General features: G+C 43.3%; 1 protein-coding gene across 12 annotated transcripts in view; it reads left to right on the plus strand.

Annotated features, from left to right (window-relative positions):
- nav2a (neuron navigator 2a) overlaps positions 1–14,292 on the plus strand; it is a 1,099,168-nt gene that overhangs the window by 918,108 nt on the left and 166,768 nt on the right. The gene's annotated exons all lie outside the window — the stretch shown is intronic.

Raw genomic sequence — 14,292 nt, forward strand, 5'->3', positions numbered from 1 at the left:
GAAAACAGGAGGGTTGGAGATAAAGTCATTGCTCAGAAGAAGTAAGTTGTGAAGAAACACTAGAAAGAAAAAGAAAATTTAAAAATGCAGGGGTGATCCTACTTGGCCAATTACTGCCATAACTATCCACTTCCACTCAGCAGGATAGTGATGGAAGAAGTCATTAACAAAGCTTTCCAGCAACAATTACTCACTCGTTGACACTCAGCCAGGGATAGATACTGAGGTCCATAGGTTAGATTAGATTCCCTACAGTATGGAAACAGGTCCTTCAGCCCAACAAGTCCACATTGACCCTGAGTAACTCACTCAGACCCCTTCCCCTACCCTTTATTTACCCCTGACTAATGCACCTAACGCTCTGGGCAATTTAGCATGGCCAATTCACCTAACCTGCACATCTTTGGATTGTCAAAGGAAACCAGAGCACCTGGAGAAAACCCACGCAGACACAGGGAGAATGTGCAAACTCCACACAGACAGTCGCCCGAGGTAAGAGTTGAACCCGGGTCCCTGGTGCTGTGAGGCAGCAGTGCTAACCACTGAACCTCCATGGCAATAGTTCAGAACAATATCGGTCCAAAAATAGATTCAAAGAGCTGAATACTTGCAGTTATTGAGAATGACTGGTCTTGACATCACATGGCAATATTCAACATGTGTAACACCTAGCATCACTAGTAAATCTAAGGTCAGTGGGGATCAGGAGAAAATTTTCCCCTGGCTGGTATCATACTTGAGAAAAGGAAAATGGTTGGTTGTTGATGGTCAATTGCTGGAGCCCTAGGACATTGCTGCAGGGTACTTCAGGGCAGGGTCTTCCTGTATTTCACCTTCCTATTATCAAATGTTTGAGGTGTGGGTATTAGTCAATGATTATATTATGTTCAGATTCATTGACAATTCCATAGATCGTGAAGCAGTTTGTGTGTTCATGCAGCATGTTCTTTACAGCATCCACTCTTAGACCAGCAAGCATGAGGTAACATTCATGCCACAAAATGCCAGCTCAGACAAATGAAATCTTACCAGCTCTGGTTGACATGGTGACATGGTATTGATTTCTTGGTATTGTCAGTGACCAGAACTCAGTATTTTAGCTACTAAAGGGGAACTGAAACTGGATATCCTGAAGTCTGTGATTTATTCAATGAAGTCTCTCCATTTATAAAACAAAAGTCAGAATGTGGTTGATTTCTCTGCATTTGTTTGTACGGGTATAGGTGCATAAAATTCAAGAAACTTCATATCATCCAAGATAAAACATTCAGCCTTAATTTTCAGCCAACGAGGTGCCCGACTGGAGTATTATGGCTGACGAGTGTATTATCTACAAGAAACCTTTAAGCAAAAACATCTCTGGCCATACCTGCCATGACTATATTCTGGATCAGTGGTGCTGGAAGAGCACAGCAATTCAGGCAGCATCCGAGGACAGGCAAAATCGACGTTTCGGGCAAAAGCCCTTCTGTACTAGAAGAAAAATGGGAGCACAGGCAAGAACATTTTTTGGCCTGCAATTTCCATTGCTGTTTCAAAGAATAATAAAATGCACATATTAACTTATTAAGACTACTTTTCTGAAGGTGAGAGGATAAAGATTTAAAAGGGACCTGAGGGTCAACATTTTCACACAGAGTTGTTTGTATGTGGAATGAACTGCCAGACGAAGTGATAGAGACAAATAAAAACTGCAGATGCTGGAATCCAAAGTAGACAGAGAGGAGACTGGACAAACACAGCAAGGCAGGCAGCACCAGGAGGTCGAGAAGTCAGCATTTCGGCTGTAACCCTTCTTCAGGACTCCTGTTGAGTCATGAGGAAGGTTACACCTGAAATGTCAACTTCTCTGTCTCCAGAGGAGGTGATAGATGCAGGTACAGTTACAACATTTAAAAGATATTTGAATAAGTTCATGAATAGGAAAGGCTTGAGGGGGTATGGGCCAAACGTAGGCAAATGGGGCTAGTTTAGCAAGGAAAACTTGGTTGGCGTGGACTAGTTGGACCAAAGGGTCTGTTCTATGCTGTGTGACTATGATTCAATGACTATCCTCTCGGCTTTGAAAGAAGTAAATCAGACTGGAGTTCATGGAGACGCAGTGACAGCGCAATGGGAATGATTAATTCAGAGATCAATTCTAGGTTGAATGATAATGGGATATGAATTCCAAACTAGGAAATAAGACTGGTGTCAGGATACACTGTTTTAAATGCAGAATGATAAATGTACTGGAGGCACAATTTTGCATCATCAATCAAATGACAATAGGATGTGATAGATTTGTGAGGAAAGATGAGTAGGATAGGGCACAAGGCCTCCCTAGTTAATGTTGATTTCTAGATTTTATTTCACACATAATGAGTAAGTGAAGAGGGCAGTCAGGCTAAAGGGGAAAAAATGGCATTGCAATAATGTCACTGATGTAGTCATCCAAGGGTCCAAGCCAATTGCTTCAAATCCCAGCATAACACATGGTGGAATCTAGATTTATTTATTAATCTGGAGTTTAAAGCTCGTCTCAATTCTACTGATCATTAAACCAAAGTCACTGTGGAATAGTATTCAGACTATCAGGTGTCCAAAAAGTTGTCATAGATGAAGTTTATGAATTCTTTTTTATCCCTGAGATCCAAAGCATTAGTCCAACTGAAGAACTCAGCAGCAAGCTATTTGCAAGTTTTAAAATAAAAACTACCTGACGAAGGAGCAGCGCTCTGAAAGCTAGTGCTTCCAAATAAACCTGATGGACTATAACATGATGTTGTGTGATTTTTAACTTTGTTCACCCCAGTCCAACACCAACTCCTCCAGATCATAAAATATAAAAGTCTATTTGTTATTACATGCTTACCTCTGATATTTAAAATGGGGCATTGCACTATTCTAAAGTTGAGGTGACAGGGTACTAACAGTCGACTGGTAATCCAGAACGCTGGGCTAGTGTCCTGGGGTCAGGGGTTCAAATCCCACCATGACAGATGATGAAATTTGAATTCAATTAACAAAAGCCTTGGATAACGAGCTAGCCTTATGGTGATCATTGTCGATTGTCATGAAAATCCTTCTGTTTCAAACATCTCATTTAATGAAGGAAATCTATAATCCTTACCTGGTCAGGCCTTCATGTGACTCCAGACCCACAGCAATGTGGTTGACTCTTAACTGCCCTCTGTGTGAAGTGGCTTTTTATAGGCACCGCTTAAAGTAAAAGGGGAAAGTTCTGTAGTTTAAGGCATAGACTGCCTAAAAAGATAATATTTTGTCATTGTCATGAACTTGATCGAGTTTTTTTGAAGAAGTAACAAGGAAGATCGATGAGGACAGAGCATTAGACATGATCTATATAGACTATAAGGCATTCGACAAGGTTCCACATGTGAGACTGGTTCGCAATGTTGGATCTCATGGAATACAGGGAGAACTAGCCATTTGGATAAAGAGCTGGCTCATAGGTAGGGTGGTGTGGAGGGTTGGTTTTCATACTGGAGGCTGTGATCAGTGGAGTGCCACAAGGATCGGTGCTGGGTCTATTACTTGTCGTCATTTATATAAATGATTTGGATGTGAACATAGGAGGTACAGTTAGTAAATTTGCAGATGACACCAAAATTGGAGGTGTGGTGGACAGCAAAGAAAGTTTCCTCAGATTACAACGGGATCTTGATCAGATGGGCAAATGGGCTGAGGAGTGGCAGGTGGAGTTTAATTTAGATAAATGTGATGTGCTGCATTTTGGGAAAGCAAATCTTAGCAGGACTTATACACTTAATGGTAAGGTCCGAGGGAGTGTTGCTGAACAAAGAGACCTTGGAGTGCAGGTTCATAGCTCCTTGAAAGTGGAGTTGCAGGTAGATAGGATAGTGAAGAAGGCGTTTGGTATGCTATCTTTTATTGGTCAGAGTGTTGAGTACAGGAGTTGGGAGGTCATGTTGCAGCTGTACAGGATATTGGTTAGGCCACTTTTGGAATATTGCATGCAATTCTGGCCTTCCTGTCGGAGGAATGTTGTGAAACTTGAAAGGGTACAGTAAAGGTTTACAAGGATGTTGCCATGATTTGAGCTATAGGGAGAGGCTGAACAGGCTGGGGCTGTTTTCCCTGGAGCATCGGAGGCTGAGGGGTGACCTCATAGAGGTTTATAAAATCATGATGAACATGGATAGGATAAATAGGCAAGGTCTTTTCCCTGGAGTGGGGGAGTCCAGAACTAGAGGGCATAGGTTTAGGATGAGAGGGGAAAGATATTAAAGGGACTTAAAGGGCAACATTTTCGCACAGAGGGTGGTGTGTGTATAGAATGAGCTGCCAGAGGAAGTGATGGAGGCTGGTACAATTGCAACATTTAAAGGGCATCTGGATGGCTATATGAATAGGAAGGGTTTGGAGGGGTATGGGCCAAGTGCTGCCAAATGGGACGAGATTAGTTTGGGATATCTGGTCGGTATGGACGAGTTGGACTGAAGGGTCTGCTTCCATGCTGTACATCTCTCAGACGCTATGTTTAGTGATAGCCATTTGTTACAGTAAAAGTCTTAAAAATGTGAAATAATGTGTCATTTTTTTTCAGCATTCAACTGGAAATTCAAATTTATTTATTTTAAAATTTCTTGGTCTCTACTGGATCTGCAATTTAATTTAAATTCCAGGGGAAGTAATTGCTTTGTACAATGTGATTCCAGCACTTTGAATCAACCTCTTTTCTAATGAGAAAAAGCAGCGGCCCTTGAAGTAGATTTTTGCTTTGCTTCAAAGTTCGGTTTTCAAATCTTGTCATTCAGACAAAGGATATTCCCTGCTTTGGGTTGGGGTGGTGGGAGGATTGTGTTGGTCTAGGGGGCCAGCTGTACAAAATTGATTGCTTTTGGCATATCTTACTGAGTGCTGCATGTCAGCGTCAATGTTCATTCACTCACCCATCTTTGGTGAATTTACTGTGCCATTTTGCAGCAAGGAGTCTGTGTCACACTCTGTCCTGCTGTGCTGCTTTAGCAATGATTCAGTCACATTTGTGGATCCCACAGAGGTCCATGCACCAAATCTGCACAGCTACTATGTGTTCCACATGTTTGTACAGGTGTTTGTACTCCTGGTATGTTTGTGAGTAATAGGATCTGTACAAGTTCAGCTCGGAGCTGTTGTCTCAGATGTACAAACTTATCCAAAACACCTCCCAGATTGTTCTCCAGCCGACGAGCGTGTTTGCTAATGTGAGATCTTGTGTGAAACGTGTCTTTGGAACTATGACGTTGGCATCCTTCTCAATCCTGAAAGTAGTTTGGGTTAAGCCAGTAAACCACAAACCAGATGTCTGCTGTCGTTCACTCCTGCAGTGTTTAAAACTAAAATACAGCTTCTTCAGTTGCAGCTGTAATTGCATAATCCAGTCATTATTACACTAATGATACACTTTTACAGGCTGGGCTTGTAATTGTTCATCACGATAAAAAAAATGGTCTTCTATCCCATCATATTGGGTATGTTCAGGACAAATCTGTTTATGATTTATCTCATCTATAACCCTGAAAGGAAGTGTTGCTGCCTTCTATTGGATTTTATGAGATCTGCCAGTTTCATAGATATGGTTAATGAAAGAGTAAGCTCCATCTTTCAGTGTATTAGCACTTCCTAGTGGTGCCTATAGTCACAATGCACCCATCCACAGCTCTCACTTACTTTGCATATTTCCTCCTCCTGACTTGCTGTGAACTCCGTGCTCACTGCCACTACATCAAAATCTTTTAACGGCTGACCTGTGGCAAGCAGATACTGTGACCTCTTGTTTTTCCAGTGCTTTAGAGATTGATTCACTTGGGTTTTCGATTTCTTCCCAAGGGGAGTGTAAAATGCTCTCCTTCACATCCTCGTTTGTAATCTGCCCAGTTTTGTCCTGTGCTGCTGTAGAACCGTCACTGGGACAACAGAACTGCCAATCCACTGAAAATGTACACTGTGACCATCAGTTTTGTCAGCCAGCGGAGTGAACCATCAGCAATCTGTTCTGTACCTGCCTGCTGAGCAGTGAAGTGGCAAAATGCTATGGCCAACCGTCGCGGCTTTGAGGTAGAAACACTTTTACTGACTTTACTTCCCAGTCCCTGGTCTTGTGTGTACAGTGAGAACTTGAACACGGAATGAATCACAGTTGTTTGCCCTGCCTTTCTGTAGGTTGAAGGTTTTGCAAATAGAATGTGTCCCATGCTTTCTCATGTCATGACTCAAAACCTCACAAAGTTCTTTAGAAATAACCAGTAGCAACAGGTTTTGCTGACCCAGTCAATTTGTTTCAATTTGTTATCACACGATTGTTAGCTTTGACAAAAAGATATTTTAGCAGATTGCCGCTGTATTGGATGTTGGAAGTTGTGTAAAATCACAGTTGAATCATCCTTAGCACTTGATACCAAAATTATGTTTGAAGATGGAACAATGATTAATTCTTTAAGATTCTGATCAAACTAGTAAGTAATAATTTTAACTATTTCAAATAATAACAAATGCATGCATTTATTTGGCACCTTTAACACAGCAAATAAATAATATTTAACAGGAAAAAAATCCTGTTTTGCCACTTGTACATACAAAGGGACAAGTTGAGAATGTTAAATTTGTGACCAGTTGTCAAAATGATAGCTTGGGGGTTGGCACTCTATCTGGTTTCCTGCATTGCAACAACTTCAAAATTAATGCTTTGAAAGTTGAGGTGATGAGAGGTGCTATACAAATGTAAGTTTGCTTTTTTGTTTTGCTGTAGCATAGTAGAGAAAGTTAAACTGGAGTCAGCCAATGTTAAAAACAGACCGAGGACAGGTTAAAGACTTGGTTGTTGAAGCAATCGGTGTTCTTCAGTTCTGGTGTAGAGTCAAACATTAGCTTTGCTTTCTCCTCACAGATACTGCCAGCCCTGCTGAGTTTCACCATCAATTTTTGTTCTTGTTTCTGTGTTTCTTAGTTGCTCAGGTTTTGTTATTTCAAAAATATACTTTGTTCATTTAAAAGCACTTGATATCTATGTAGTCACTAGAGCAATTCAATTCTGTACTGTCTTTGAATATGGAGAAACAAACATTAAAATTTGTATTTCCCGACAGTTCCAGTGAACAAACAACAAATGTTTCATTCTCATGCTCAGATATGAATGCAGTGTATATAAAATATCTTGCATCTTTCATGAGTTTGGAATGCCCCAAAGTGTTTTACAGTGAGTAAAGCATCTTCAAAGTGTAGTCACTGTTTTAAGATAGGACCCTCAGCAAGCACTTTGCAGACACAAATGTGATTGGGCCAGATAATCAGTACCCTGCAACACTGATAGAGGGACACTGCGGATCATGCTCCTGCTCGGTTCAAAATAGTACAATGTCATCTTTTACACCAAGGACGGGGAGGGGCTGCCGGAATGCATCATTATTTGGGAGAAAGTTATTCTACTTTTGATAAGTCTCTGTTCCTCTTGTGTGAGTTTCCTTTGATTGTTTGTTTGTATTTTTTGTTACAGTGTTCCCTCAGGGGCTATTTAACCCAATGTAATTCATTTGAAGTTTAAAAATAGGAGGATACAGATTAGTGCTTGGTTTAACCTCTTACCAAAAATCAGCACTCCCCCCCCCACCACCACCGCCACCACCACCGGTGCTCCTCTGGAAAGTTGGCCTCAGTATTTGGCTTCAGGTCTCTGGAGTGGAGACTCAATTCGACAGACTACTGGCCCAGAGGCAAGTTCACTAGCCCCTCAGCCACAGCTGCCACCATGCATTGAGAGACTTCATCAGGAACATGCAAAGGTGAAGCATCAGGGAATGCACACCACACCCCAGCTGGTGCCTTCAAGGGTCATCATACCCAACATGTGGCCCAGTCACCTTGGGATTTAACAGCCACCTCAGAAGCCATTGAACTGGGGAGTGTGGCACAGCAGTCTTGACCCCAAGAGATGGTCCAAAGAGAAGGATATGATTATTCTATATGTAAGACTTGGAGTGCTTTCCAGGAGCTTTGACAAGAGCTAAAAGGCTTCCAATATGCCTATGCAAACAAAAACCCAGGCAAAATTACACCAGTTAGAAAGAAAATGCACTGCATTTACCAAATGGGTTAACTCAGAGAACTTCATAGTTGGCACCAAATTCGGGAAGACCTGAGTTTTGGATTTAAAATCTAGTTTGTAATCCAAAATGTGCTCAAATGAGGACTGGATCAATACCGATCCTCTGCAGGGAACAAAGAAATTCCCTAATGGTTTATGTCAAATCTGTTGGACTTCTGATTTCTTAAACTTTATTAATGGGATGTAGGTAGCTAGGTCAGCATTTATTGCCCATCCCTAATTGCCCAGAAGGCAGTTGAGAGTCAACCGCATTGCTGTGTGCCTGGAGTTACATGTAGGCCAGACCAGGTAAGGATGGCAGTTTCCTTCCCTAAAGGGACCAGATGGGTTTTTCCAACAATCATTAGGTTTCATGATCATCATTAGATTCATAATTCCAGACTTTTTTTTATTGACTTCAAATTCTAAAGGCACTGCATCAGTTCAAGAAGGCAGGTCACCATCACCTTCCCAAAGGCTTAAAGGATGTGCAATAAATGTTGTCCCACGAGTGACAAGATTGGAACATAGGTTTTCCAGAATATTAGACAAAAGTGAGGACTGCAGATGCTGGAAACCAGAGTTTAGATCAGAGTGGTGCTGGAAAAGCACAGCAGGTCAGGCAACATCCGAGGAGCAGGAAAATCGACGTTTCGGGCAAAAGCCCTTCATAGCTGGAAAGTTGGAACTGAGGTAAAATGGGGGGAGGGGAAATGAGGAAACTCTTCACAGAATATTAGCTGGGTCTTGAGATTAATATTCTGGCAGATAATATTAACAAGCCTCCCTGTGATTGCTAATTCAGTGACTTTACCACTGCAGAACGGCCTCCCTCTTCCCAGCCGAACAAAGTGGACCATACTTTGTAGCTTCTAGTTAATATAGGAATTGTCAGAATTCATGTTTTGTGCTAAATGTTTTGTGTGGCTGCAGCAGTAATTGAGCAGAGCAGGCCTGTCGTCCTGTTTTTCTGATACAGTTTGTATTGTTGTAGATTCTGTTGCCAGAGCGGTTCTGTTAGAGCATGATCTTTCTACCTCTGCTATCCACAGGGTTTACCAAGAGCTCAGATTACACTCGCAGGAGACAAACTGTGAGGAACTATAGCTGATACAATAACCAAACACCTCCCCCATTCCCACCACCGTGACTTCACCCTCTCCCTGCCCCCACCATCCTCCCCCCAACAGTAGGGATCCCGTTTGTGGTGTTCATTTTCACCTTCAATTCCTTGTGGTTTTAACAACCCCTTGCCTCAAATTTGTTCCCATTTTTTTAACAAGGCCATTTTTCTGGAAGGTACGTTTTGAATTTGTAAATGGCACCACTCCAACATTTCAAGACAAGTGCCACAAAACTGCTCCAGGGATTTAATTAAAATAGGGAACTGCAAATCTGAATCAAACAAACAAAAGAAACAGAAATTTCTGGAGAAACTCAGCAGTCTGACAGAATCTGAAGAAGGGTCAGAGGACTTGAAACATTAGCTCTGTTTTCTCTCCACAATTTCTGTTTGTCTCAGAGCTTTAATTGTTTCGTTGAGGTTATGCAAAGTACAGTGGTGAATGTAAATTAGTTTTGTTGTGCCTGATGCGGAGAAAAAACTCAATCTGCTGATTCTGAATGTTCTTGCCCACGTGTCAACTTGCTGAGACCCGCTAAGGAGATGTGTGCAAGCTCTTTGTAGGTGTCAGTACTGACTGAAATTTGACTGGAATCCTATAAAATCAATGTTTTTGGGATTTCTCATCCTAACGTTATTGTCTGGTTTATGAGATTCCCGACTCAGAGATTGTGATCACTTGTGATCCGGGCTGTAATGAGGTCAGGCACTGATGACACTGGCACCAGTGGCTTCACTCCCAAGACCAGTGTCACTGAAGATTGGGAAGAGAAACAATAGATGTAAGATGAATTCGGTATAGCCACTGGTGCTGCCTACCCCAGCTGGGACATACACTAAGGGACACCTCAGAGATCACGCACAAAACACACACATTCACAGACACACACGCACACACACAGACAGTCACACAAACACACAGACAGACACACACACACACACACACTGACCTATGTGGTTAATTTAGAGTTGTCTGATATCAGGAATTTCTCACAACACAATAAGCAAAGTCCTGAGAAATGTACAATGTCACATTGTCATAGTGATAAGGCTCCTTTTCTCTTTTGTGAAGAGGCATTTGCCCAGATAGCCGGGTGATTTTATCACTGTACCAGGAATTCAGAAACCCAGATAATGTTGTGGGGACACTGGTTTGGAAATCTGCCATCCTTACCCAGTCTGGGGTAAAAGGACGGTTAATGTTGATTAACTGTAATGCTAGTCACACAAATGTGGATGGTGTTCATGTTAAAGACTGCCATCATAGCCTGCTGCTTAATATGTGAAAGCAAACAAATGATTTATGATTCATTGTCTGTCGACTGTGTAATGAAAGCGAAATACTGCTGATGCTAGAAATCGGTAATAAAAACAGAAAGTTTCTGGAGAAACTCAGCGGGTCTTGTACCTGTGGAGAAAACAACAGAGTTAACTTTTCACACCTGGTTAGACTCATCTTCAGAACCAAAAGGAACTGGAAAATAGTTTTTTTTCTGCCATTGATAGAGAAGAAGGCGCAGGTGGAGCAGGTTATGAGTGTCCAGGGCAAAGGATAATGTGAGTGATAATGGTGGTAAAGGAGAGATTGAGATGTCAAACTGGTGCAAATGAAGATGGGAAAAGGAGAAAATGGGTCTGCCCAGCCTGAGAGCAAAGTCAACAAGACACAAACAAAACACAGCTGGGAGAGAAATGGATTACAGAGGTTGTATTCTGAAATTGTGGAACTCAATTTATTTTTAATTTACTTATGGGAGACGGGTATTGCTGGCTGGCCTGCATTTATTGCTGACTCCTAGTTGCCCTGGAGAATGTGATGGTAAGCTGTCTTTTGGAACCACTGCAGTCCACATGCTGTAGTTTGAATATAATGCCATTAGGCAGGAAAGTCCAGGGTTTTAACACAGCAACAGTGAAGTAACAACGAGATATTTCCAAGTCAGGATGGTGAGTGGCTGAGAGGGGAATTGCATGTGATGATGTTACCAATTATCTGCTGCCCTTGCCCTTCTAGATGGAAGTCATTGTGATTTTGGAAGGTTTTGCCGAAGTATTAGATTAGATTTCCCACAGTGTGGAAACAGGCCCTTCGGCCCAACCAGTCCACACTGACTCTCCGAAGAGTAACCCATCCAGACCCATTTCCCTGCCGCCCCTTTGGTGAGTTTCTGCAGTGCATCTTGTAGATAGCACTCACTGCTGCTGCTGAGCATAGGTGATGGGTGGGTGTGGATATTTGTGGATATAGTGCCAATCAAGTGATCTGCATTGTCCTGGATGGTGTCAAGCTTCTTGAGTGTTGCTGCCACTGCACCCATCCAGGCAAAAGGTGGGTATTCCGTCACATCCTGACTTGGCAGCATGGTGGCTCAGTGGTTAGCACTGCTGCCTCACAGAGCCAGGGACCCAGGTTCGATTCCACCCTCAGGCAGCTGTCTGTATTCAAAGTTTGTGAGAAGATTTGTAGCTCGGGTGCTCGTTGCTGTGGTTCAAGCTCGGCTAACAGAACCACAGCAGCTGTCTGTATGGTGGTAGCACATTCTCCCCCTGTCTGTGTGGGTTTTCTCTGAGTGCTCCGGTTTCCTCCCACAGTCCAAAGATGTACTGGTCAGGTGAATTGGCCATGCTAAATTGCCCGTAGTGCTCAGGGATGTGTAGGTTAGTTGCATTAGTCAGGGGATAGGCTGAGTAATAGGATAAGGGAATGGGTCTGGGTGGGATACTCTTCAGAGGGTCAGTTGGACTTGTTGGGCAGAATGGCCTGTTTCCACACTGTACGGATTCTATTCTTGTGGCTAGTGGACAAGCTCCAGTGGAATGGGAATACTTGCCACTGTATGAGCCTCTGACCTGGTCTTGTAGCCATTGTGTCGTAGTTGTGGGTATGTTTGCTGAGCTGGGAAGATGATTTGCAGATGTTTCGTCCCCTGTCTCGGTGACATATTCAGTGCTTTGGAGTCCCTTTGAAGTACTGCTTTACTGTGTCTTATGGAATTTATTTGGTTCCATTCCTGCTGCTTCCAGTGTCTTCTAGAACATAACCAAATAAACTCCAGCAGACACAATGCAGCAGCACTTCACAGGAGGCTCCAAAGCACTGAAGGTGTCACCGAGACAGGGGATGGAATGTCAGCAAAGCAGCTTCCCAGCTCTGCGAACATACCCATAACTACAACAACCAGCTCTCGAACTACAGATCTTTACACAAACCTTGGGCCATTGTGCTTATGTGGTGAATCCAGTTGAGTTCCTGGTGTATATTAGCCCCCAGGTTATTGATGGTGGGGAATTCAGTAATGGTAACACTGTTGAATGTCAAGGTATGGTGTTTAGATTGTCCCTTATTGGAGATGGTCATTGCCTGGCATTTGTTGTGCAAAATTTACTTGTCACTTGTCAGCCCAAGGCTGGATATTGTCCAGATCTTGTTGCATTTGAGCATGGACTGCTTCAGTATCTAAGCAGTCACAAATGGTGCTGAACGTTGTGCTATCGTTGGTGAACATCTGCCCTTAAGATAGAGGAAGGTCATTGATGAAGCAACTGAAGGTGGTTAGATCTAGGACATTATCTTGAGGAACTCCTGCAGAGATGTCCTGTAGCTGAGATGACTGACCTCCAACAACCACAACCATCTTCCTGTGTGCCAGGTATGACTTCAACCAGCGGGGAGTTTTCCACTTGGTTCCAGTTTTGCCAGTGCACCTTGATGCCTCACTGGAATATGGCCTTGATGTCAAGGGCTGTCACTCTCCCCTCCCCTCTGGAATTCAGCTGTTTTGTCCATGTTTTAACAAAGGCTGTATTGTCAGGAGCTGAGTGACCCTTGCAGAACCCAAACTGAACGTCACTGAACAGGTGCTGCTTAATAGCACTGTTGATGACATTGTACATGACTTTACTGATGATCGAGAGTAGACTGATGGGTAGTAATTTGCTGGGTTGAATTTGTCCTGCTTTTTGTGTACAGGCAATTTTCCACTTGCTTTAAGCTTCATCTACCAAAGAACAAATCAGCATAGGAACTGGCCTTTCGGCCCACCGTTCCTGTGCCAACCATAATGCCATTCTAAACTAACCCTATCTGCCTGCATGTGATCCATATCCCTTTATTTCCTGCCTGTTCATGTCCAAATGTCTCTTAGACGTTGCTATTGTATCTGCTTCTACGACCTCTCCTGGAAATGCATTCCAGGGACCTACCACCCTCATTGTAAAAAAAACTTTCCTTGCACATCTCCTTTAAACTTTTCTCCTCCCATCTTAAACCCATGGTACAACTGTACAGGACATTGGTTCGGCCACGATTGGAATGCTGCATTCAATTCTGGTCTGGGAGAAAGTGAGGACTGCAGATGCTGGAGATCAGAGCTGAAAATGTGTTGCTGGAAAAGGTGGGGGGTGGTGCAAGTGTAGCTGCGGAAGATGGACTGTTCCACATATCCTACGAAGAGGCAGGTATAGCTGGGGCCCATGCGGGTGCCCATGGAAGCCCCTCCCCCAAGTCCCTCCTCCCTACCTTTTATCTTAGCCTGCTGGACACACTTTCCTCATTCCTGAACTTTTCCTCTGCTACATCGATGACTGTAACGGCGCTGCCTCGTGCTCTCATGAGGAGGTTGAACAGTTCATCCACTTTACCAACACCTTCCACCCCGACCTCAAATTCACCTGGACCGTCTCAGACTCCTCCTTCCCCTTCCAAGACCTTTCCATTTCTATCTCGGGCGACCGAATCAACACGGACATTTACTATAAACCGACCGACTCCCACAGCTACCTAGTCTCCGCCTCATCTGCTCCCAGGAGGACCAGTTCCAAAACCATACAACCCAGATGGCCTCCTTCTTCAAAGACCGCAATTTCCCCCCAGACGTGGTTAGATTAGGTTAAATTACTTACAGTGTGGAAACAGGCCCTTCAGCCCAACAAGTCCACACCGCCCCGCCGAAGTGCAACCCACCCATACCCCTACCCCTACATTTACCCATACCTAACACTACGGACAATTTAGCATGGCCAATTCACCTGACCTGCACATCTTTGGACTGTGGGAGGAAACCGGAGCACCCGGAGGAAACCC

This window comes from Chiloscyllium plagiosum, chromosome 16, assembly GCF_004010195.1.
Source record: "Chiloscyllium plagiosum isolate BGI_BamShark_2017 chromosome 16, ASM401019v2, whole genome shotgun sequence".
Lineage (NCBI taxonomy): Eukaryota > Metazoa > Chordata > Chondrichthyes > Orectolobiformes > Hemiscylliidae > Chiloscyllium > Chiloscyllium plagiosum.